The sequence below is a fragment of the Anas platyrhynchos genome, chromosome 3, assembly GCF_047663525.1.
Source record: "Anas platyrhynchos isolate ZD024472 breed Pekin duck chromosome 3, IASCAAS_PekinDuck_T2T, whole genome shotgun sequence".
In the NCBI taxonomy this organism is placed as follows: domain Eukaryota; kingdom Metazoa; phylum Chordata; class Aves; order Anseriformes; family Anatidae; genus Anas; species Anas platyrhynchos.
In genome coordinates, this window is record NC_092589.1 from 93,971,691 (window position 1) to 93,996,416 (window position 24,726).

The 24,726-nt window shown below is 37.4% G+C and overlaps 1 protein-coding gene across 5 annotated transcripts in view; it reads left to right on the top strand.

The window, feature by feature from the left end:
* KHDRBS2 (KH RNA binding domain containing, signal transduction associated 2) overlaps positions 1-24,726 on the top strand; it is a 378,797-nt gene that overhangs the window by 141,246 nt on the left and 212,825 nt on the right. The window lies entirely within an intron of this gene.

Genomic DNA, 24,726 nt, shown 5'->3' on the forward strand with positions numbered 1-24,726 from the left:
GGGATTGGTCTATTCTCCCATGTGCCCAGTGATAGGGTGAGAGGAAATGGGCTAAAGTTGCACCAGGGGAGGTTTAGGTTGGATATTAGGAGAAACACCTTTACCGAAAGGGTTGTTAGACATTGGAATGCGCTTCCCAGGGAAGTGGTTGAGTCACCATCCCTGGAGGTCTTTACACTTTTAGATGTAGAGCTTAGTGATATGGTTTAGTGGAGGACTTGTTAGTGTTAGGTCATGGGTTGGGCTAGGTGATCTTGGAGGTCTCTTCCAACCTAAATGATTCTGTGATTCTCTGTGATTATTTATGAAGTATGTCTGTGAAACATTTCTATACTGTCTTCCGCATCAAATTTGAAATAATTTAGAGTTACCAAATTTCATTGTTTTTGTTTGTTTGTTTGTTTTTAATGAAATTCACATAGAGTAATTTTCTTTTCTCGGGGTTTATCATTTTTGACTTTCCTGATTAGCCTACCACCACATACATACAATATGTATTATTATTATTTATTAATGTATATTGGGATGCAGTAATTTTGAAATAAATTCATGATTAAATGAAAATCTTTACACTCATTACATTGAAGTATATCAGTATTAAGAAGTGCTAGAATAGTTCAGAAATCTATCCACAAATATATTTAAACTGTTCACACATGACTGGGAACTCATATCCAGTACTTCAAGTATAGTGAATAAATTGTTATTCATCACCAGGATTATATGGAATTTTGTCCTAATACATATACTGAATTACATTTCATATGCTACTTGGCAATTTATTCATGAGGAGGGTAGCCTAGAATCATAAATAAATAAAAGAATTTTACATATGTTACTTTAAAATGAAGTAGTAAACCATTCTATGTAAAGTTAGTTTCGTTTGCTCACTTGGGCTTCAATGAGAAACAGCTTGCGATAGATCATACACCTGGTTATTTATTGTATGGACTTTTGTTTCCAAACTAATCTTCTCCATAGCTGAACTATAAAATATTCTTGAATTATGTAGCGATAAGGGAAAATTTTTACATTCTGTATTATACTATTTGTAGTATGTAGTACAATACAACACTGAAATCTGGAGTTGTCATAGCACACTGAGTTATTAACTTGTCTAGCATTATTTCCTGGCTCTGGAAATAGTATTCAGTGTTTTAGAAAATGATGAGAGGAGAAATAGGGGCAAATAATATTCCTAGGTAATTGAAAAAGGTAATATGCTTGAGGAGAGAATTCCTTCCTATCATGCATAAGTTATCACCTTATACCATGAAATGCAAGATCAAATGACCCTTCATAATACATTAGCTAGCACAGAAACATATGTTATTCTTTCCCATTCAGCATGCCTAATTAAATTTTGCTAAGCTATTGGTGCAAAGTATTGCCTTGTATCAAAAAATGTCATTAGAAGAAAAAAATCCTTTGTGTCTTTGAAATAGATTACATACACTGTACTGAAAGTATGGCAGGAATATTGCAATATATTAGAAAAGATACCTGATAACAAAAAGAAAATCTAAGAAAGAGTATGTTTAGATAGGAGTTGCAACAAAGCTCTGACAGGTTATACTAGTCTAAGTGGTCTTTAGTTTGATTTATTTCTTTTATTTTCTGTAAGTTGAAGAAAAGGGTTTATAGACTTCAAGGAAGTGTCATTGCTTTAAGACTCAAATATAATGGGGCATGAAAAATTGGGAGTTCTACCATATACCATGATATATTTGTGATAGTTTGTTCCTTTATTTCTGTGAATGATTCGTGATGTATGCTCTCATTTTAATTTTAAATATGGAAAAGTCATTCATTATATGTTGAATAGGCCACAGTTGAGTATCATTAAGAAGATGAATGTGCTTCTGGACTGATAGGAGCATGTCTGAAAGATTTGAAATGTTAGAAATTATCCTGTCAACTTTTGGCATCTCACAGGATAAAAACAAAAATGCTGAGAATACGCATAAAGTGATACTTTTATGTTGTTTATTGTTTTCTACTTTGTTTAGGTATCTTTGGTGTTAGGATTGCTGTAGTCATTAGTTGGGAGCTGCTTGTAGTTATTTTTATGTTTTTGTTGTTTGTTTTTTTTTGTTTGTTTGTTTTTTATGTAGGATTTTATTTCTGTCTTATTTATGACTCTATTTATTTTATTTTATTTTATTTTATTTTATTTTATTTTATTTTATTTTATTTTATTTTATTTTATTTATTTTATTTTATTTTATTTTTTCAGACCAGGGAGGTCATGTTTTTAAATCGGGACAACTTTTAACAGTTTGGATGTTTATTCTTTCCATACCTGTACAGCCCCCAGTGTGGGCTTAACCTGGAGACACTGAATTCTGCAAGAGTTACATGTATCTTTGGAGTTTGAGGAAGTTCAAGCATAAAAGTAGGGGAAACTTCACTATGATGTATTCCTATTCACGTTCACCCACGGGTGAACTGCTTTGTGCCCTAGGAGGGGCTATGAGACTGGCTACCGCCAAGTCTTGTCCTTGAGTTTGCTAATCTCCATGGCTGGGTGGTGAGAGTACTACTTTGCTGTACGTTACATCAGATTTTGGTAGGAATGAGTTCAAGCTATTTCTTTGTCCTGACAACAGTTATTTAACATCAATTCAGGGCATAATTAAATATTAAATGCAGACTTAATTTGAGCAGGTATAATATCTGGACTTGCAACATCCAATCAGAATGTTTATGTGTATCCTAAAAGATAGTAGAATGGAAGAGAGAAAGAGAGGAAGGGAGGAAGGGAGGAAGGGAGGGAGGAGGGGAACACTGTCATTTTTAATATATGTTAATAACATATCACTATTATTACATTAATATATTTTATTATCTTACATTTAACATAGTGAAATATATTCTTACCATCTCATATTTCTAATTTTGTCAGTAGCCTTTATTTCAGTTATTTCAAATTCTTGTGAAGATTAATTTAATTGCAAAAGTGTTTGGAGTGTTCTTTTTAAGCATTCATCAGTATGTTTCTGGCATATTTGGTTCAACCAAACAGACTTTAAATACTGTGTTTCAATTTAGTTTTGACACAGATAAGAAAGACATATCAAGCACCTTTTGTAAAAATGACGGTGCCAAGTATTTTGTGCAATATATTATAAAGAGAACACTAAAATACAAAGTGACATTTTTCTAGAGGATAAGCAGACTGTAATACTGTAAATTATTCTGCAGAACAGCGTATAATTACCTTTTGAATTTGTAGGTAAACTCAGAAACCAGAAGTGTTCCTGAAAATAGAAAATAATGAGCTTCTTAATAATATAATTCTTATCTAAAGATCACCTTTCAAAAGAAGTATCATGACCACCAGATTTAGCTGTAATAAAAAGAAATAAGTTGATTAATATACATACAATGTTATATCTGACATGATGCAACAGAGAAAAGACATTGAAAAAATAAAATGAAACAAAGCTCTGGTAGTGTTAAGCCAGCAAATGCATCTGGATTTCATTCAAGAAGAAAGCTGTCTACCAGAATAATGGGGAAAAATATAAATCCCTCTACTTGCCAAGGTCACACAAGCCTTGACAATATTTTTTGTATCAGGTTCCTGCTCTGTTTTCCCCAGTCCATCTTCTGCACTCCCACTGATTACAGAAAATTGTACCTATCTCATCTACATCCATGTTGTGAGTATATGCAGCTCCCTATTCAAATGCATAAATGTGAACTATGAGGAAACAAAGTGCCTAGACTCCTGTTAGAATCAGCAGAGATGGAAGGAACACCATCATTAGAGTGCAGAGGTCTCTCCAACTGGCTAACTCCAGATATCTTATCTAAGGCAAGCTGAAGAATTCTCTGGATGCCTTGAACACTGTTGATTATTGTTGCTTAAACATTGGTGTCTGGTGCCATTTAAGATGTATTCCACCTGCCCTGTACTAACTTGGATCTTAGCACAAACTTCCCACACACCTGTTATGCTTGAGAAAAGTCAGATAGGCTCTGGTATATTTTGCTTGCCTCGTTCTGCATGGATACTCAGCTGTTGCGTGGAATACAACTTTTGTCACATGGGTGTGGTTGTGGAGCAAGTACTTCTTCAAAACTGAGAAGGTTTTATGTTACTTGTGTAATTGCTCCTAATTTCTTCAATTCTTCTTCATTTCCTCTTGCTAGTTTTCATTTTATTTTTTGCCTGGTTACTCTTTCTTGGTCATACTTTTATTCCATATGATTTTCTGATTCAGAAGCAGTTTAGCTGGAACATAGTGTGGAAATTCTAAGTCTTTCTTACACCTCTGATATCTGATGAATGCCAGCTTCATCACCTGTGGATGTTTAAATTCAGTCGCTTTATTATCTGGTTCTGTAGTTTCTCAGTATTTGCAGTTCCCATTTTTGCTGTGTGTGGTCTCCCATTCCATACTGCAGGCAAATTTCACACAAGTTAGTTCTGGAAATTTCTAAGTTCTTATAAAATTTTTCATTCATTTATTTTTGCCTAAATGGAAAAGTGGGCAAAAGCTATCAAAGAATACCCTGCAGTGCTGTAGTCAGGAGAATCATGGTACATGTATGGGAGTATAGTTGATAAACCGTTCTTGTGAGTTGAACATGCTTCTGCTTTAGTTCGAAAGCTCTTCTCAACAAGCAAACATTAGATATTACACTATATTTCTGCTCTGCATGATAGAGATAAAATCATTATAATTTTTTCTAGTAAGTCAGGGCATGCATCTAATTAATAGTCCTTATTGGGAGGAGGGGAAATTTTTAATGTCTGTTGGTATGTACCAAGATATATTTCTGTCTGATAAGCTTCATGCCACGATATCCGTATTTATATTACAGGCCATATAGTAGACAGCCTCAATTAACCACGTTGCCAGTTCTTCAGTATATACTCCTTGAGCATCAGGATCAAACAGAACCATTGCAGTGTGAGCTGGAAGGCACAGCAGGTTTGGCATATGGACAACCATGATGGAAAGCCATAGGAAAAGCTTTTAATCCTCCTCTTCTGGCAATCTGAAATCATAGAATCATAGAATCATAGAATATCCTGAGTTGTAAGGGACCCTTAAGGATCATCAAGTCCAACTCTTGACACCGCACAGGTCTACCCAAAAGTTCAGACCATGTGACTAAGTGCACAGTCCAATCTCTTCTTAAACTCAGACAGGCTCGGTGCAGTGACCACTTTCCTGGTTGCAATAAAGGGTTAACTGCAGAGAAGGCTTCTCTTAAAACCACAGGCTCATTTAGGTTAGAAGATACTGTACTTTGTTTTCCTGCTGCTCATCATTTTTTTCCTATGCAGTAATGCAAATCTTCCAGGTGAACTTTAGTGCCGTCATCCCCATCCACAGATGATCTGACAGGCTCATTGATCAGTCCATTAGAATGCTGCACCTGCTTTATCATTTAGTTTGCACTTTCTGTAGTGTTTCAAACTAGATCTTCAGGTCAGTTTTGCAGTCCTCAAGAACAAAAATGAAATACAGGTTGGGAGAATTAGGGGTTCATGAGTCTAGAAGTGAGTATACTAAGAATAGGATACATAGTACACAAAGAGAGGTTTACATGTTAAAAGTAACTAGTTATAGCTTAAAAAAAAATCAAGAAAAATTAATGATTGTAAGCTACATTCAACTCATTTTCAGAAGGCCAGTGGCACAGCAGCAAGATTGAGGGAAACTTAGTTTTGAGATCTCCCTTAGCATGTGGATTTAGAGAACCAGGAGAGAAGGAAGGGTGCTGGGGACAGATTGATATTAAGACAGATTGGATATTAAATTTAAACAGAAAATCAAGGAGGGAAAGGGGGGCAGAATAAATTAATCATTCTTCTGTATTTATCTCTTTTTTATTAGCTTCTTTACTATTCCAGCAATTGAATTTGCTAGAAAGTATTGGAATCATATGCAGAAATAATTTTGTAATTCCACTTTTGCTAAATTCCTTGCGCCTAATATGCTCGTCCTCTCAGGGAACTCAAACGACATTGCGGTCAATAAACATCAAGAAAATTCAACTCACTGGCTGATTTCATGTGAAAAGCACTGACATCAAAACATCTGCTGTGAGATATTTTGGGAGGAAAAAGCAAGGGTCAAAATTCAGTAAATTAAATGCTCATTGCAGATTATTTACACAGCTGTATTTCATGCCCATAAATTAGAGACTTTACAAACCAAAAACCTGTGCTGTTTTTGCCAGGGTTAACATATTTTTATATGCAATTTAATATAAGTGATAAGGTCCAATGTTGTTTTACTTTTATTTTGGACAAGGCTAATAATATTTTCCTCTTGGGAATGCTCCCAGAAGACTGACAGGTGTCAGGCTGCATGGATGTGTAAGTGATTTTTTTTCTTTGTCCTGCCTGCTCTTAGTGAACCCAGGAACATAGTGTTTGTGTTGAAAAGAGCTGCATGTGGGATTTCATTACTTCATTATTACTTGTGCAGCTTGGTATGTGTTTTTATTTTTTTTTTCCCTGTGCTTTTACTGATAGATAACTTTCAGGCAATTTAAGAAGCCACTTAAGAAAGGTTATCCATTTAAGGAGAGTTTTTCTAGCCTTTAAGCATTTAAATTGCTATGACCTTCTCAGCAGTTAACATCAGACTTTCCTAAGTGCTTAGAAAGTAATTGGGTTTTGCCTTTAAGAAACAGGGAATATTAATTTCAGAAACCTTTCCAGTGTGGATCCACTCACTTCTCAAAAGGATGAAAAATTTCTAAACAAAAGTTTAATGATGCTTATCCTTTGGAAAATAGCGTCATGAAATGAAGTCTCACCTAGCAGAGCCCTGAGTCAGTAAGCCCACTCAGCATGCTGTGACTTGTAGACCTTTCTCAGTTGTGTTTGTTTATATGCAGTTTTTCCAGAGTGGTATTGTATCCCAGTTAGACTAGATATAGACCTACACTGGCCAAATCTGCACTTCACCTGGTTGTCTGTGAATTGTTACCAACTCACATGGTCATCATCTTGGTGTTGTGACCAAGGAATTACTTTCCACTGCACACATATTCTCTGCTATTTAAAATAAAGTGACAGGAGAGGAAAAGGAGAGGAAATGACAGGACAGAATCACAGAATCACAGAATTCTCTAGGTTGGAAGAGACCTCAAGATCATCGAGTCCAACCTCTGACCTAACACTAACCAGTCCTCCACTAAACCATATCACTAAGCTCTACCATCTAAAAGTCTTTTAAAGACCTCCAGGGATGGTGACTCCACCACTTCCCTGGGCAGCCCATTCCAATGCCTAACAACCCTCTCAGTAAAGAAGTTCTTCCTAATATCCAACCTAAAACACCCCTGGTGCAACTTTAGCCCATTCCCCCTCATCCTGTCACCAGACACATGGGAGAACAGACCAAGCCCCATTTCACTACAGCCACCTTAAATGTACTTATAGTGAGCCTCCTCTTCTCCAGGCTGAACAATCCCAGCTTCCTCACTCGCTCCTCATAAGACTTGTTCTCCAGAACCCCTCACCAGCTTCGTCATGCTTCTCTGGACTCTCCAATGTCCTTCTTGGGGGGGGGGAGGGGGGGGCAAAAACTGAACACAGTACTCGAGGTGTGGCCTCACCAGAGCCGAGTAAAGGGGAACAACAATCACTTCCCTAGCCCTCCTGGCCACACTGCTTCTTATACAAACCAGGATGCTGTTGGCCTTCTTGGCCACCTGAGCACACTGCTGGCTCATATTCAGCCGACTATCAACCAATACTCCCAGGTCCTTCTCTGCCAGGCAGCTTTCCAACCACTCATCTCCCAGCCTGTAGCTCTGCTTGGGGTTGTTGCACCCCAGGTGCAGGACCCAGCACTTGGCTTTGTTGAACTTCATACAGTTGACCTCAGCCCAAGCCCTGACCTCAGCCAGGACAGGACAGGACACGTCACGACATGGGAATTGGACTGGGGCTGTCTGCTTCATTTCACATCCATTTCTTGCGCGAGAGCTGGAGATATCCAGTGACCACAGTGAGGGACACACCAGCTGTGCAAAGGACATGGGACTCCTCCTCAGTAGCACGGTTCTTCCCTTCTTTGACCCTAAGGCACAATTCTGTTGCATTCAAATGAGAAGAATAATGGAGATTGAAGGACAAAAGTGGCCTTTGAAGTGTTTTTGAAGTCTAGAGAGGATCAGTGCTATGGTGAATAATACTGTGGTAATGCTGATACTTATTTTCCTAGCTGTCCCTTCCAGTTTGTCTCTCCAATGGATTATATTGCTTAATGCAGGAGTAAAGAAAATGCACAGAGTTATTTGAGAGGGCAGTTGTCCATCACCTGCAGCTGCTGGCTGCTCCTTCTGCCTCCTTGGAGTAGGCAGCATTTCACAAGGGGTAGGTACCTTCACTACCATGACCTCCAGCTGGACCTGGCAGATTCTGTGGGATGTGCTGGTGTCATAATCCTGAGCAAAATGGGAACTCATCTCTCTTCAGGTCCAGAAGGTAAGACTCTGAAGAGAATTTCCAATTAAACACGTAATTAACTGTTAGAGGATCAATAACTAACATACTAGTAAGATCAATAACTAACATATTAGGATTACTCTATTTCATTGATTTTCAGTGCAAAGATTTTGTTGCATTCAGCTATTCAATGAACTACTTTTATCTTTCAAATAAGCTGTCAATGGTCACCTTTTCTCCTTTTAACCTCTGGAAAAAAACCTTCTCTTACCCAGGACATACCCAGTAGTACCCAGCATCTACATCATTATATAGAAACTTGCTTGTTTACACTATCAAATACAGATCTTTAATATATCACATAGAATCACAGAATCACATATCTGTCTGCTAATAATCTATTTTGTATGAAACTTTTTTTTTTTTTTAAAGAAACAAGCATGAATAATCCTAATGCATCTATAACCTAAAGAATAATCATAGTCTGTCGGAAAGCATTAGGGCCCATCTCTGACACTTTGCCATATACAACATAACTCTGTGTTGAAAAATGCTACCAGTTGTTCTTTGTCATTCTGTTATTTCCCAGTGCTTTCCTGCTTTTCTCCTCTAGGCCATTTTTCTTACTGGTTTTTGCCCCACAGACTGTTCTCAGGCCTAACCAAATCTGAAAGCTCTCCTGAGATGAACATTTGTCCTTACTGGAGGCAGTCCCACCTAGGACAGATGCTGTGGTTCATTTTGTGTTATTTAAAGATGAAATGTGTAAGCATTATGAAATATTCTTAGGCAGTGTGTGCTTTTTAAAAGTACCTGTGTTCTATTTCCCCACACACAAGCAGAAAATTTTCCCATTACCTTTTAACAAAAAACAGACTGTGCAACAGCAATTTTCTTTCCCCTAAGGATGGTAGCCTGTCATCTCTATTAATCTTCCACACATTATCCTCACCTGCAAGCTTTGTTCCAGTATGATGAATTTTTACACCAAATATAGAAAACTATTGGTATTTGAGAAAAAATAGTCCTCCTGACAGAAAGCTGTAGTCAGAAAGATGAAAGTGGACAGGGTTAAATTTTTGGCATATAGTGAATCCTTTGGCCTGTTTTTGTTTTTCTTCTGTATTTTGGTTACTGAAGGATTTCTGAATCTGTGAAGTAATACAATAGCTAGGAATCTTCCTTCAGTTCTTTATATTTCTCGAGATGATTTTCTGTACTTTATAAATGCAAGTCCATCTATGGACTTCAAAGGTATGCTTGGACACTTAAAGTTGTACATATTCATTAGAGTCTACACTAATTAGACCATTCTTAGCACCGCACCCTTCGCATTTAATCCAAATGAGAGCTCTGTGAGCATTGTCAGAATAAAAAAAGGATAAATTGTGTTCCTATTCATGTTGCTATTTTTCTTTCACATTATTTTTAAATTACTTTCAGATGAGAAAGATCTTGATTGTTTTTGTTGTTCAGGTTATATTGCTGGTGTATGCTGGAAGTTTGCAGTGATGCATAACAATATACTTTATTGTACATTATACCACTGTGTACTGCAGTGCTGAAATCCTATTATTTGTTCAAGACATTTAGTGAGATGCTGGCTTAATGCCTTTTAAACAATGTTAATGTGGCTTATGAAGTAAATTGTCATTGCATTTATATTAGTGCTGCCTCTAACTGAAAGCAGCGTTAATTTTCAAAATTAAAAGAAGGAGATATTAATGCTTCTGTTCCCTCTAGGTTGTTTACTGTTAAATATATTTAATTACAGTATTAACTATTCTAGTTCCAAATCTGTTTGTTTTCTTTTTATTTCCTGATGTTTTGTCCCTCGTTATTAAAAATGTTTTGGTTAGGATGATTTTTGCTGAGGTTTTTGTAATAGTGCTCTATAAAGAGTTCTACTGACTCTTTTTTGTTGCTGAAATTCAGCTCAATGCCTGCATTCCAAGGTAGTACACAGATACTTCTTAAAACTGTCATTCTCTATAAAAATGCAATATATCTTTGGATATTTTGCAGTTTACTGGTTTACTAGCACATTACAGAATTATTGTTCCTCTGTTCCAAGTTGAAAGAACCCTTTGTTAAAAACTGTGACATATAAAGGGCCAATTACATCTCCTCGTGGTACTGCAAATTTGAAAACTTTGTATCCAATTTATTTGTTTTAAAGAAGTATACTTCTTGTGTACAAGTTTCTGCTACTGTTATAGAACCAGTTAGAGATAATCATAGAGTTTTTCTTTCCAAAGAAGGAAATCTTAAAATGGCAAATGTGGGGAAAATATTTAGCTTTGCTACTATTTAAACATTTAAAATTTTCTTCATAACTATACAGATTTGAAATGACCCTCTGTACCTCTCATTTTCATTCCAAACCTTCCACACCATTCCTTTGTAGTCAGAAAAATGATGAAAACTAATGAGGAAAAATGACATTAACAAACTCATTGGCTCAGATGTATTTGGCCACAAGACAGAGCGGCATCCTTAGCTGGAGCATGCTACCAGCCCTGGCAGGGGCCCTTCCCCTGGGAGGGAGTGTCCCCCTGGGTGATGCTCAGCTGAATTGACACCACAGGTGTCGCGCCTTGCTGTTGCTGGAGTATAGCATCAAAGTGTTTCCTTCTTGGGATGGAAAATAGGGAATGAAATTGGATCTCAGAAGTTAGCTCTGAGACCAAGTGCTTTTTGAGACTGTTCCTGTACTGAAGCAGCTTACGGTTTGTTCTGTGTTCAGGTTGACTAAATCCATCACCCATTAGTGAGTAACTAGTGCAAGACTACAAAAGGAGTTTATGTCACAGCTGAGCTTACAATACTCCTGTTCTTAGGTCTTCATCCTACTCTGTAGGTCTGGAAAAAAAACAAGCGTCTTTCTAGAAAAAAAAAAAAAAGTCTTAAAGACAGTCACTTTTATAGTAATTGAAGTGAAGTCAAGCAAGAAATAGATGAGCACATAGTTTTCACATCACATTCATTAGCACACCAAAGGAAATTAGGAAAATTGAATGCATTCACGTATAAATATAACGAAATATATTTTTAAAAATATAATACAGAACAGTATTATGAATAACAGACTGTCTGTATTATGAATAATTCACTGTCTGAGGAAATGCATATGCAGGAACAGACTGTGAGTACAGAATTACTTTGATAGTTAAGAATGATTAAATCAGAAAAAATAAAGTAGGAGAAAGTGTGCTCTGTTCATATTCAATGTTTTAAAACTCCTGCTGTATTTTTCTGATTGGTCATCTTTTTGTGAAAGTTGAAATGAAAGTTAGAGGCACTTGAGTGTTTTGGTTCCTGCTATTTCAAGTGCTGGCTGCCAATGTGTAATTTCTCATCGTGTTGATTGGAGAAAGATTAACTAAAATTAGTAGCAAAATTACATGGCTGGATTATTTCCTTTTTCAAATTAACATAGACTAAATTTTAAGACCAACTTTTCACCCTGTAAGCATGCTAGGTTTTGAGATCATTCCTTGCAAAACTAAGCAATGATTAAATGAATGGATGAATATATATACTCTAAATGAATATATATACTCTATATAGGTAACATGTTAACTCCTCTAAATGAACAAAATAGTATTAGGCAAACCATATTCTGTTTTGTTGTTGTTGTTGTTTTGGTTTGATTTTTTTATTTCTGTTTGTTTGTTTTGTTTTGTTTTCATTATTTATTTTCTCACTATGGGTATATTTAATGTATGTAAAAATACCATGAAAAAAAAATCATATAGTGTGATTTCTGGCTTATATGGCAGCATAATATTGTGATGTCCTGGTCTAATCCACTTGAAAATCATATCAATTTCCATTGTTTTGTTTCATGCTGAAAATAGAGAAGGGCTAACAACTAAGCAAAAGTGACTATATGTAACTATAATAGTGACTAAACAAAAACGTGTCACTATTCCATTCTGCAAAAGAAATCAACACTTTGTTGTCAGTTAGTGTTCGTATTGTACAACCTTACTCCCACAAGGGAATTTTCTTGGTCTAAAGAGTCATGAAGGGCAATAACCTTGAATAATCTTGTAGGTTACAGAAGTAGGCTTGTTGTAGCTTAACTCATTTTTATTTCATACATATTGGTGTGCTACATAAAATAAGAGTATTATAGTTAATGATATAGTAATTACTATAATCTTCTAATTAAAAGAATCATTCTTTAATGCCAGCTTTACTTAAAAAGAAACACAGAAAACCACAATGAACATCTAAAAAATTCACTGGCAAAATAATTGGTGCAGAATTGCAATTCAACAAATTCAACAGTACATGTGCAGGGGTTTTGTCATTGTGGCATGCCTGAAGTCAGTGTAAACCTCAGTGCTCTGACGCGGGACCAGGCTTGCTGGAGATAAGGGATTCAGTTATAGGAGAAGGAGAGGATGACCAAGGAATCCCAAGCATATGTGGTCCTGTATTGATGAATTATTAAATAGCTGTATTTGTGTGCATATGATAAGTATATTTTGGTGCAGTAGTTAAAGTTCACTTCTATTATTAACATTAAATATAAAAATTATAAAGTCTGACTAGAATTTCTCATTCTCTGTTTTTACTCCATTGTATTGATATTATTGCTGCAACAGAATCCATTTTTCTCTTTCCTTCAAGCAGATGGGAAATTGCAGTGTAAAGACATTTTTAGCAATTTATATATATCTTTCTTGTAGTTTGGACAAAATACTAATACAGCAGGAAATAAAAATACAAATATTTTGGAAAAATGCAAAACAAATTAATATGTCTGACATTATTTTTTTTTCCTAATAAATACATTTCATACTTAAAAAGTACTTGTCAATAATAATAATCAAGCTATGAGTGCAAGCACCCTGGAAATGCACTGCTTGTACAAAAAAAAAAAAAAAGCATACAGTAGCCATCTCATGCATTAGCCTGAAAGTCCATACTGGGAATAGCCTGAAAGTCCATACAGTATGGCTGTCTTGGTAGGCAACAGAATATGTGAATATTACTGAACATCACTGAAGCCTCAGCGTATGTTTAGTTCTTAAGTGATAACCCAAAGAAGGCTGAAGTTAAGACTCACACAACTCTGTCTCAGAAGATCACATTTTGCTGCAGTAGAAAAGGACTTGCTGCTTGTGCTCTGCAATATCACTGATATGGCATGAGTAAACTCATTGTAAGAGTTTTGCTCCCATTACTACCATCTGAAGGCTGTCTCCAGACAAAATGCTGTCTGACAGTTAGAAATTTAGTCCCTGAATTTTATTTTCCTTCCTTAACATTTACCTTTTTCTTTTCCTTTTTTTTTTCTTTTTTTTTCTTTTTCTTTTTACAGACAGAACATATGTCCCTTCTAAGTGTTGGCTTTGGCTAGGCAACAAAGCCCAAGCTATTTTAATTTCTTCTTCTAAAACAGAGTCACAGTTCTGAGCATCCCAGCATTCCAGTCAATTTCCTTTGTACCTATTCCAGTTTGAATCCTAAACTCATCCATTGGCTGCAGTAGATGTTTTCAAGAATGATTTGTATTCAGTAAGTCTCGCCACGCAACAATCAAACTTCACAACAAAGAGTCAAATGAGCATTTCTTTTCATTTTTCGTTTGGTTTAGAAATATAAAGCCAGTTTATAAAAACACTTATGCACACATAACATGTGTGGATATAACGATATAATAAAAAGAATAAGTGCTTATGCCAGGAAAAATAAAAGTGAGAGTGTAAATATATATATACATGTATATATTTAATACAGTATAACTTATATAGAAACAATAGATAGAGAAATTCAAAATAAGATCAAAAACATGTTAATACATTTAATAAAACATGTATCTTTTCCAGTTGAGTACTGACAATCATATTTTCCAGTGCCACTTTCAGTTTTACTTCTGTGCTGGGTTCATTTTGTAGATATGTTTTCAGAGATGTAATACCTATGAAAGGGAAAAGAGGGATTTGGGTGAGAAAAAAAATGTACTCACCTTATCTATGTAAGCCTCATAAAGCGTTGCATAAGTCCTTTTAGTCCTGTGATAGTATGTACAAATGCTTTCAAGGACTGGCTAGGAGAGCATTAATACATTAAACATTGTGATTCTGAACCCTGCGGCGGCTATAACTGTGAATAATGCAGAGGATATAACACATTTTGCTTCTGGGCTTTCTGATTTCTCTCTGTTGCCTCTGTATTTAGATCTTTTTGGTTTACAGATCTTTTTCATTTAATTAAAACTTAGCACGACTGGTGTATTCAAAATGAAAGCAATTCAAGCTGTGGTAGAACCTGAAATGTAACTCTTTTATCATTTGCTATCTAAAACATTTTTACTAATACATATCCAATTCACGGCCACAGAGTAGATGTTGCCAATTGCCTGAATGGTTTTAATGGAGCCACTTTCTGCTTGCTCCTTAATCTCACTCTCTTCCCCCAGATGGGCTGAATTGGTAGTGACAATATAAATCCATTTTCAGAGTGCTTGCTTTCAGGAACATATCCTGGTTTATTTTTTGAAAAGTAGTCATCTAGTCAGAGCAGGGTGATTGAGGGCACTTCATTCAGGAGCCTGAGGTTTGTGTGTAATTAATGGAGAAGGCAGCACAGGCCTCCAAAGGAAAATTAAGATAAACTAATCTGTATTGTATTTTTCCATTCTCAGAAAAGAATAGATGGGACCTGGTTCTGTGCCTAAAGCCAGACAGAAGACAACAGTGGGCACACTGAAATGTATGAACTCATGTCAGATTCAAGGTTCCACAACTAATGCTTTCTTTTATCCAGTTCAGATTTAGATGCTGAACTATCCTTGGAGGAATAAGTACCCTATTGAATGAACAGAGCAGTGGCCTTTGGGAAAGCTTGGATGTGATTTGACTGTGGCAGATGAACTCACAGTTGCGTATTTTCAGAAGAGCCATGTAGCCAGGAACTATAAGGACATGCTTGAAGAGCTTTGCAAAGTGAGGAGGATTTTTTTTTTTTCTTATTTTGGGTCACTTTGAAAGAAAGGATGCTTTAATCTTGTAATGGGAGAAAAGAGAGAGCAACACTGGTAGTGCCTGTGACCATTTTTTTTTTTAAAGTCACTCTTGGAAGGATGAGTTATGGGTTCTGGTCACTATGAAAATAAGTTTGTTTGTTCCTAGTGATTTCAGGTGGCTTCCAAAGCCAACCAATGCATGAGAATGCAGCCCGAACTGCTCATTGAGACATTGGGCTCATTGTATCCTTGCCTTTCATTTTGAAGTCATGACAACCTTAATGACACCAGAGCTTAAAACATGATTTTTCAGATGAAAAGCACAACGGCAAGTGTATAGGTTTAGCTGTCAAGCATAGATAAAGATTTATGAAGACCCATGACATCATATTCAGTGGAACTATTCTAGACTACAAAGGGCAGAAAAGCTTATTCAAATAGAAAATCATTCTAAAAAGCATTGCAAGCTTCTTAATGTAATGAGAAAATCAAATTTTTGAAGCGGAACCATAACCTTTTATGGATATTCCCTGGCTACTCCTTTAACTTGTCTTGTAAAGTCTAGCATTGCACTGACAGCAATGAGAACTCTTCTACTGATTCTAGACCTTGTTACTGGTGCTCCTGAGTTAGATAATATAGACCTCTCTGTATGTTTCTTTTACAAGAAGATACAAATAGCCTTTCTCCATTTTCTTTCTCCATTTTCTTTCTTTTCATTCTTTATTTAAAGTAAGTATGTGATAAATAAATTAAATAAAGTGCTAAAGTAAATACAAACTAAAAAGCATTTAGTCCAAAAGAGCATGCCCATCAGATCCAATAGCCACAGATGAAAGATACAATCACAGACAAGTATAAGCTTTATCCAGCACAGACCATATGTTGCTGGACAACTTTTCTAGCTGTTCCACAGAGTTTTATTGGCATTATTTACTGATGGTTCAGTTCTTCATCTGTTGCTTGGTATTTTGATACCCAGCTAGTTCTCCAAAAATGCCATGGGGGTTCTGCTGGACTACTTATGTGGCCACCAAGCTGCCTGCATGGAAACAGCCAACTGTCAGCAGAACAATGTTGCTCAAACTGGCAGTTGTACTTGATCAATGTCTTTTAAGTTTTTCAGTTTGTCAGAAACTGGAGTATACCTGAGTTAATTCTCATATCAAGCAACAGTGAATTAGCTGCAGTTATCACCTCAAAAGACAAAAAAAAAAAAAGGTAGAAAATCTGGTACTGCCCTCTGAAACCACCATTATTACACAGAACACAGTCACATTTCTTTGCCAATCCACTGGTAGCAGAAAATCAATAACAAAGATCTTAAAGATTAATGGAAGATATTGCTCAAACAAGCATTTAGGTAGTTTACACAAAACTAAGTGCAACACTTGCCAAAACAGAGAAGGGTCTTTAAACAGCTATGATTGTCTGCCTTCATTACTGCATACTCTTCGCTGCATATTTTCCTTCTACCCCAAAGTCTCCATCTCTTTCTTTTGAAAATAAAAGCTGAATCTCTATGAGTAGGGAACAGAAGGATTCTGTTTTCAAGTCACCACTTTATGAACACACCTGGGAAGCAGATAAAAAGATTCCCAAAAGTCTATGTCTTCAAATATTTTTGTCGCATCAGGAAATGAATGGAAATAAGAAAAAAAAAAAAAAAAAAAAAAAAAAGACAACAACAACAAAATAAAATGATCAGTCCATTGGAAAAAAAAAAAAAAAAAAAGAAAAGAAAGAAAGAGAGAAAAACATACTATTTAGATGAGCATTTCAATGAATTATACTGGAAATGGAGACTGCTGTGCCTAAAACTTTTCATAGATATATTCAGATTCTGTAGTGTTGACAAAACAACATTGATAACTTAGAATGTGCGGGTTTTGAAATCCAAAACCAGAATATTTTGATTTTACAGTGCAGACAACTGAGTCTGAATTAAAACACTTGCATGCTGTGCTTAGATTCAAAAAGTGATAGAAACAGTGGGTGGCTGGCTCAGAGGATTTGGCATGGATAGATTACAAAACTAGTCAGCAGTCACAAGCCTCTTGTATTGGCAAACATGACAGTTTATTTCAACTTGGACATTGCTTCTGCACTGATCTTTTGTGCCCTGGTCTAGGAGTAAATGATGCTCAAAAATGTGGGTTTTGTTTTTTTGTTTTTTTATGGACAGTGTTGGCAGTTTATATTTGTCTATTTTATATTCTTTTGGAGGGACGTAATAAAACAAAGGAAAATCCTTCAGATTTAAGGTTAATGCATAGCACTTTGTATCATTACGTCCACCCAAGTCCCGTATGTTCATAAATAAAATTAAAACTTAAAGCTAAACCTAGCCATCACATCTGAGTGTACTCCAAAGGCTTCCTTTGGCTCTGCGGAATCTCAGAGAGCTGCAGTAGTTAAACTTGTGCTGGACAGACTGGGTTTGGAAGGCAGCCTGTCTGCTTCTCCGCTTCACCCTACTGGTGGTAGTGTTAACTCAGCCTCCATATTATTCTTTCTTTTTCTTTTTTTTTTTTTTTCAAAAACACGTAGTGCAGTAACATACAATACTTTATGTGGCAGTAGCAACAATATTATCTGGCTATACATTAATTTCTTTAAAAATTTACTCAATATTCATGGTTTCTTTACCTCTTATATCTTTCCACACTGTTGTTAGTGTGACTTTACAAGGTGAGGAAGAAGAAAGCACACTGGACCTCCTTGAAGTCTTTCAATCAACTGACTCAACTGACTTGGGACTCTTTGTGAACTTTTCAGATAAACCCACTACATTCCTAAAAATGCAAACATCTATACATGATATACAAACATCTATACATATACTCAGTACCTGCATAATCAGGAAAAAAAAAAAAAAGGACCTATTTTCTTTGCACCCTATTCATTCCTGTATTATCATCATGTGTGATAACAACACTTAGTTGGATAAATTTGCACTGTAGGAATGAAAGAGGAGAAAAATCCATTTTTCCAGACACAGAAGAACCAGATGTCCTGCCTCTACAGCAAACATGGGAAGTTTCTCCATTTGATAGCCTGTGTGTTTCTGAGGAGACACTGTTAGAAAAGCTGAAAACCAGCAAGAAAAGAAATTACAGGCTCATGCAGAGGAGCTGGGGGAGTGGATTCGCAGGGACCCTATTCCTCAGGGAGTGTTGCTCAGTTGCACCTCATGCACCACAGCCTTTCTTGCAGGCATCTTACCAGCCTCAGTGCTGGGGTGGTGCCAATAACAGGGGAAGGCAGGCATTTATGAAAGTGGAGTAGCAAGAAATGGTTGACAAGAGGACATCTTTGCAACTTGAAATTTCTAACATAGAAATTCCCTGGCAGGATGTGGTTGAGAGAGCTACCGTGAAATATGCTAATAGTAACATTTTAACAATTATTATTATTATTATTAACAATAATAATAATTAATAATATTAATAATTTGAAGAGAGCTTTACATACAAAGGAAGAAAGATTTCTTTCCTTTCTGTTAGAGTCATGATATATACGTCCCCAACTGGTAAAGTGCTCCCAGTGAGAATGTAGATAAAGGGAATGCCAAGGAGCTGGAGGCACAGCAGCACCAGCAGTGATGTGGTGTGCAGGGATCCTAGCAAGAACTAAGGGATGGAGGGACAGGGCAAGACCCATAGGTGGGTGAAACAAAGAAGGCAGAAATCCCTGAGCATGGCCAGGGGCTCAAGGAGAAATGTTCATGGAAAAGATGGCATGCTCTAATTACTGGATAGGAATATTAGCCACCTATTTTTTAGACTGCTCTGTGCATTTTAGGGACTTGAAGTGATATAATGACTGCAGCTGTGCAGTTGTTCAGAATGGCCAGGCATAGAGTGGCAAACCTGTCCTTGTGTGACAGATGTAGTAGTGTTGAAAGTATATAATTGGTAAAAGAGAATTTCAATTAATCAGCTATTTCTTGCAGTAATGTTCCCACAGATTCCAAAAGAAAGGTCAAAGCCTGAATACCATGTGGCTTTTTCTGCTGGAAAACTCCACCATTGTCAAAAACATCTGTAACTTAGGTAAAATGAAAATAAAACAAATAGAATTTCTCATAATTAGATATATGAATCATCTTAAAACAAACAGTAATCTGTTGTCCAGTGTTGCTTTTGAAATCACTGAGTAGAATAAAAATTGGGGTTGCACTGCACAGCAGAAAAAATATGTTTCAAGCTGGTAATAGTAACATCTCAACAAGCATTTTTCTGATTGTTTAGGTTTTCACCTTATTGTTTTCCCTTGGTAGCACTAGCAGTGCAATAGCTAGGTCACTTGTAAAATAATTCAATTTTCATCCAGTTTGCCTGATAAAAACAGTTAACACTTAAGTATGTGTTTGAAGGAGAAAAATGAGGCATACGGCTCTCCACATTCATGCTAATTCTGTTAACATTTTCCAGACTAGCTAAAATTCTGTCTATAATACTTTACCTAGCTTCAAAATTGATACCTAGCAGTCCTTAAATTTGTCTAACACGGCACTGTTTGTTGTTGTTGTTTTGTTTGTTTGTTGTTGTTGTTGCTGTGGTTTGAAGGGAGGCTGCAAAGGTGGTGGAGCCAGGCTTTTTTCAGTGGTGCCCAGTGCTAGGACAAGAGGCAGTGGGCACAAACTGGAACACAGGAGGTGCTGTCTGAACACCAGGAAGCCCTTCTGCACTGTGTGGGTGACTGAGCACTGGCACAGGTTGCCCAGAGAGGGTGTGGAGTCTCCTCTTTGGAGATATTCAAAAGCTATCAGCTATCTTGACAAAAGCATGTCCTGGGCACCCTGCTCTGGGTGTCCGTGCTTCAGCAAGTGGTTAGACCAGATGGCCTCCAGAGGCCCCTTCCCACCTCAACCAGTCTGTGATTCTGTGATAATTTTCATAAAAGAATCTGAACCATACCAGACCTTTATATATACTAGTGATGTCAATTGTATTTTGGTTACTTCTTTATTAAAATCATTTTGGCAGGTCTAAAAAGATACTTAGATTCCTATACCAACTTATTCACCTAAACTCCCAGAGCAAGATCTTATCTCAACTATACTTGGTTCCTTAATGTGTGACCTGGATACTCATTCATCAACAGTCACCTCCACAGATCAAATCAGCTTAAACAACTAGCTCAGCTTGAGATGACTCACTCATGAAAGTGTCTGTTTCTTCCCATCAAGAGCTCCACATGGCTAGTTTTGGCTTAAAAATCTAGCCTTTAAATGCCTAAGTTACGCTAAATGAATCTTAACTCAAGGAGTTGAAATAATTGTTCAGCTATCCTGTAACCATCTTTTCAGATTTGTCCCTTTGTATCAGGTCCAGAAAGTCAAAAAAAGGAAGGCTTGGGGTTGAACACAGTCAGGTGAAGTGTAATTGTATCCTCAGAGAACTTGAGACAATCTTTCTTTGCACACTTCTAATAAAAAACAAACAAACAAACAGAAAACATTCAGGTGGAAAATGTAGTAAAAGGAGCTAAATTTGTTAGGAGCCAAAGCCCCTGTGGTGCACATATACCCAATTTAGGATTTATATTTTATTTTAACTGCTTGCCAATTTAGAAGAGAAAAGTTGAAGGGAAGAGCAATGTGGCTTTTTCAGCATTTAATATCAGTCAGAACATTTGAGGATGCTTATACAACAATAAAAACAGCCTCATCTTTTGTCTCAAAGCTATGGCAAAAGTCTGTCATAAACAGGGCTGCTGTTCAATTTTATTTTACATTCATTTGTACTGGTATTGAAAATGAGCAACAAGGGAGACAACAGGTGCTAAAGAACTAAGGAACTGGAAAACAAATGCAGTGCTTCATTTTCAGCCAGAGGCAGGTTATGGTGTTTCCTGGGAAAATGCTTTTAACAGAAGGAAATTTTGTGGTAAACTGATGGTGACATTAAGCAGAATTGACTGTAATTGATTAATGTGATCTGCATATTTCATGATTATCTGAGATATGGCTACCGTATAATGAAAGTTTTGTGATGCTCAAAGCCTGTGCACAAGGTTATGTCTTACAGCATAAATCTGAGAGCATAAAGGGGTTTGGAGGAAGCTTTAAATTGCCAAGGATGATCTGGCTGATAAAACTTAAGTACAAAATGAATATTAATTTTTAGTGCCATAAAATTAGCTGACTCTTTGAAGATTGCTGGTACTTAACCTTTTCTGGAGTAGAGTGAACTGCTTTAAACAGAATTTTGCAATTATGTTACTGCTACATTTTTATGTTTGTTTGATATGTTTATGGCGGACCACTCTGATTTGGACCCAGTAAGAGTGCTCTTGAGAAGGTAGCAGGAACAGTGCTCTGGGAGTTTAAAGGAGAGATACTATGTCTGCACTTAGTCACAGGCATTTTGGCCAGGCCAGTTCAGTATCAGTGACCTCCTCAGTCATGGGTAAACTCCTCTCAAGTGAATGCACATTTGATGTTTCCTTTGGAGACCTAAGGAATAACATAACACAATGTTGGACTTCCCAGAGAAAAGCCTTTGTCACCCACCAGGGTACTTTCAATTCCTTTCTCTGCCTTTCAGTCCAAAAACTGATAGCAGACAGTATTTGCAGCCAGCATCATGAATGTATCCTGAACAGAACAAATGAATAGCTGTGAAATGGCATTTCTCCAAAGGAAATTGAGCTCACACAGCTTTTAGTACAGCTTCTGCAGGCTGTCACTCAGGACTTTCTGCTCAGTGCAGTCTCCTCTCATTACTGGGACAGTCTGTGAAAGGAATGATGAAAGTCAAGATACTGTGGTGGTTTTTTTTGTGTGTGTACCTTGCCAAAGAGGTCACTTTGCCTTCCAGTGAGGATGCAACAGCCTTGATCTTAACTTTGTTGTTTGTGCACCAATGGGCAGCTCAGCATCACAATGCTGCTCTCTCAGTCACTCTCCTCAGAAGTACAAAGAGAGAAAATACAATGAGAAAAAGCTCGTGGTTTGAGGTAAAGACAGGGAGATCACTCACCAGTTACTGTCATAGGCAAAACAGACTCAGCATAGGGAGATTAATGTAATTTGCTGCCTGTTGCTGGCAGACTACAGCAGTGAGAAACTAAAAGCAAACTGAAAACACCTTCCTCCCTTCCACCCTCTTCCACCTCCTCCCCCTAAGCAGCACTGGGGAACGGGAAATGGGGGTTCTTATGTCACTACCTAATGCCTTGCCTCCACCACTCCTTCACAGTCACTCTCTGCCCCTGCTCCACATGGGGTTTCTCCCACGGGATGCCGTCCTTCCCAAATTGATCCTGCGGGGGCTGCCCACAGACAGCAGCTCTTCAAGAACTGCTCCCACATGGCTCGGTAGCACGGGGTCCATCTGTCAGGGGCAAACTGCCCCCACATGTAGGCTGCAGCTCCCCCCAGATCCCCTGCTCCTGTGTGGGCTCTTCTCCACAGGCTGCAGCTCCTGCCTGAGGCCTGCTCCTGTGGGGGCTCTCCATGGGCCACAGCCTCCTCCAAGCCACATCCACCTGCTCCATCGGGGGCTCCTCCATGGGCAGCAGCGTGGAGACCTTTTCCATGTGGGACCCATGGGCTGCAGGGGGACAGCCTGCTCCACCAGGGGCCTCTCCACAGGCCGCAGGGGAATTTCTGCTGCATGCCTGGAGCACCTCCTGCCCTCCTGCTGCACTGACCTTGGGATCTGCAGGGCTGGTTCTCACTTCTCATTCTCCCAGCTCCTGTTGTGCAGCATTTTTCTTTCCCTTTCTTCAATCTGCTCTCCCAGAGGTATAAACAACATTGTTTATTGGCTCATCTCTGGCCAGCAGTGGGTCGCTTTGGAACCGTCTGAAGCTGGCTCTGATCTGACGTGGGGCAGCTGCTGGGCTCTGCACACAGAGGCCACCCCTGCAGCTCTCCTCACCCACCCTGCTACCCAAATCTTGCCACATAAACTAATACATTAGGTAAATAATTAGTTCTAAAAAATTGCAGTGAATAATACTGGAGTTCCTGTTGCAGTCACAGACTGTGACCCCACCCTGACATTACCATCATCTTGTCCCTTGGACAAGTTATCTTAAAATAACAAATTTGTCAGAAGTAATTCTGACTTTACTGGTTCTCCAAAAGTGTTACATTCTCAAGTCAATTTCTTGTGGTTCAGAGTTCAGGTCAGGTTCAAACTGCATAGCCAAGGAGTTGGATGTTACCTGAATTTTCCATCATCTGAGTACTCTGCACTTTTCATGAAAATGAGCCTTCTAGTGAATTAGTATTAGGATTGCTTTAATCACTGCTCATTAAAAAATTCAGGGTTTTTAGTCAGACTCATTTACAGCTTATATTGAACTAATATCCTTACAATTTTCCATTATGAGAAGATTAGAAAATGTGTTCTTCCATCTTTACAGAGCAGAATCACCATCATATCTGAGATGACCAAGAATCTATTTGCAAGCAATTTTATTTGCATTCAGTAACTGTCAGACATAAAATCATGATATAAATAATATTACTATAACAGACTCATCTGTTAACTACTTGTGACACTTTAGTGAGAAATCATCCAAGAACTTGTACTGTGACTAAAATTTATCTGTCTAAATTAATGTAATGTGAGTAGTTAGATTTTGGGGGTAATAGAGAAAAAACTAATTTTGCCATTGAAATAGGTCATCACACACCCAAAGAAAAGAAAAAGCAAGTGAAACCTGCAAAGTCATGTGTAACTATGACATGTGAGATGAAATGTCTTATTTGCATGACATTAAAATTGCAAATCATAAAAAGTGATTGAGCCACTGGTTGACAGTTCAGGTGTTTGATTTATCTGTTATTCAAAGTACTTTTTTTCAGAAGTTAGTATGTTTTTGGAGTAATTTCAGATATTGAAACATTTCATTCTGACTTGTTGCCACAATATCTGTCCGTTGTTTATGAACTTCCTTTTCCTCCTTTATACCACAACGGTCTGTTTCCCTCCATCAATGTGAGTACCCAGCACCAATGTGCTTTCAGCATCATTGCATGATAATCACGGAGATATAGAAAATATTTGTCTATTTCTATACTTGGTGGTGAGATCCTCAAATCCTTTTGTTACTTTCTATTTCCAAAATTGTGGTTTATCAAGGGGCAGATGTTCATAAATAATTATTGGCAATCAGACAAGTTTCAAGAAAATAAACTTTCTAATATCAACCAGGCCTTTAAACAGCTGGGAACCTGTTCCCCTACTTAGGCTACTATTGCAACCAGGGAGAGGTCCCTTCCCTTGTGCATTCCACCCCTACATAAATACTGCATGTCAGCAAAAGCACCATACATATCGAACGTTTATGCTGCATC